The sequence below is a fragment of the Cibotium barometz genome, chromosome 7 (genome assembly GCF_041138505.1).
Source record: "Cibotium barometz isolate CiBa-2024 chromosome 7, ASM4113850v1, whole genome shotgun sequence".
Classification (NCBI taxonomy): Eukaryota; Viridiplantae; Streptophyta; class Polypodiopsida; order Cyatheales; family Cibotiaceae; genus Cibotium; species Cibotium barometz.
Window position 1 is genome coordinate 62,779,007 of NC_141052.1, and position 2,296 is coordinate 62,781,302.

Consider the following 2,296-nt stretch of genomic DNA (forward strand, 5'->3'; position numbering starts at 1 on the left):
GCGACGAAACCGATGGGGACGGGGGAGAGAGAGGGCAAAAACCAGCGGACTCTTTCCAAAAGCGTGATAGCGCCGCCCGTGTGACCGGCCTCCGTAAACCAGGTCCCAATCCAACGGCGCTAGGCTACTCGATCAAAACTTTTTACTTGTTCCAAGTCCAAGTCCATTCCCGCACGAGGCAATGAACCACATGACCATCCCCATCACCCATGATGCCATCGTGCGTTTCACCTCTTCCACCTCCCAGGCGCCGGTGCCCACCCATTTGCCCATCGTCCATCTCCGCCCATTGACCTAACCAGTCAACCACGGCCGGACAAATGCTTTTGCCACCATGCATGGCCCCCACATCACATGAAACGACACGTTTCACAACCAAAAAGCACACCACAACTTCTCCAAAGGGTATGGTTATTACCTTTTCGCCACCTGTACAATAAATAAACCATGCAAAGAAAAAAAAAACCTCTATCGTTGGTGACCCTTTTCATGGTTACAAAACTCTTAACAAAGGTTATCCCAACTTCCCCGGATTAATTAATCGATTTTGATTTTTCACTCATTGTAGGCCCCCAACCAAACAATGCTTCAAAGTTTCAATACTAAAAATAGGAAAATTGTAGTATGTTTTTTGTCCCTTGAAAATGCCAATCTCAACCAACATTTTCTAAGGGGAAACCATCCCCTAGGAACATCAAAAATCGTGTTTTCATCTAGCCTGCACAAACACATCACAAGCACAAAAATCGTGTTTTGCCCGCCTACAAATTTCTAGGTGAAATTTTTTTTTGGGAGGAGGGGGGGGGCTTCAAATATATTAAGCCTCTAATATCAATCGGGAAAAATACACCACAAACCAAGTTTTTTCAAGCACTCATATATGATATACCTATTCAATATCTAGGTATATGATATATAATGATATTCAATGGACAAATGTATTATTGCCCAACTACACCTTGTGAGCAAAAACAAACCCAATAAAGCCAAAAAATGAAGTCCTCTATCCATTCCCATCAAACAAAAAAAAAAAAGCTCTCAAAACAAAAATAATGTTGATAGAAAGAAGTGATTCCCATTGGCTTAAGAACCCTAAATCGTGGGACCAATTGAAGATGCAATAGACCACATTTCTCAACCCCTAGAAATTCCATCACTAAAGATGAATTTTTGCTACTATTTGGCAAATTAAGGCTTAAACATTGCCTACTATATATTTTCAATGTTTTGGGTTTTTTAAAGACTCCTATTATCCTCATGAAAAGGTGGATTTCATTTTCCTTCATAAAAAGAATCTTCATCAATCCAACATCTATTCATCATGTTAACATCTTTCTATCATAATGTTGTAGGCAAGCCACCAATCTCATACCTCAATCGTGAAAAACACACTCTATCCCTATTATTGCACCATGTTTTGCCCCTCTCTAACTACTCCGATTATTAAGAACAATGGTAGTTGGCCCCTCTCCTCTCACCACCCCACATACCAACTGCCTTACCCATGATACCAACATCCATCTTAAGCTAGTTCTCATCTTTTCTTGTATGAAAAAACGATAATGCAATATGGTGGTAAAGATAGCTCTTGTTCTACCCCACCTCCCACCTACTATCACTCTACTATCAAACTACTACCAAACGAGAAGTATTTTGAATCTTTCATTGTGCAATTGCACATAAAAGACATATGCAACAACTTCCACTCTAGACACTTTCATTTGACTCATGCAAAAGGCATTATAAAGAGGGGGCAATATCTTGATGTCGATGGCCTAACATGAAACCACCCAAAAAAAAAACTACACTCAAATAGACCCTCAAGATTCACACTTTACCTTGGAACGGCACTTTCCACAACAAGGGATGTTTCGCTTATAAAATTGCAAGCACAATGCCATAAGAAAGGGTCCAAATCCCAAGGACACTCTAGATATGTAACATGCTAGCATTGGAAATTTGTATAAAATAAGTTAAAGCATGTTATTGATGATCATTTAAAAAGTCCTCAAAGGAAATCATATTCAATTAGAACTTCAAACTAAGATTTTAGACGATTACATGTGCACATGTGTACATGGTCTACAATTATAAGACACATGTCCATGATTCTTTTATGCCTTTGGCAAACCAAGCAATCATTTGAAATTCTCCATTTAAAAATGAGAGAGAGAGAGAGAGGATTCAGGCCTGAATCCTCTCTCTCTGGCCTGAATCCTCTCTCTCTCTCTCTCTCTCTCTCTCTCTCTCTCTCTCTCTCTCTCTCTCTCTCACACACACACACACACACACACAA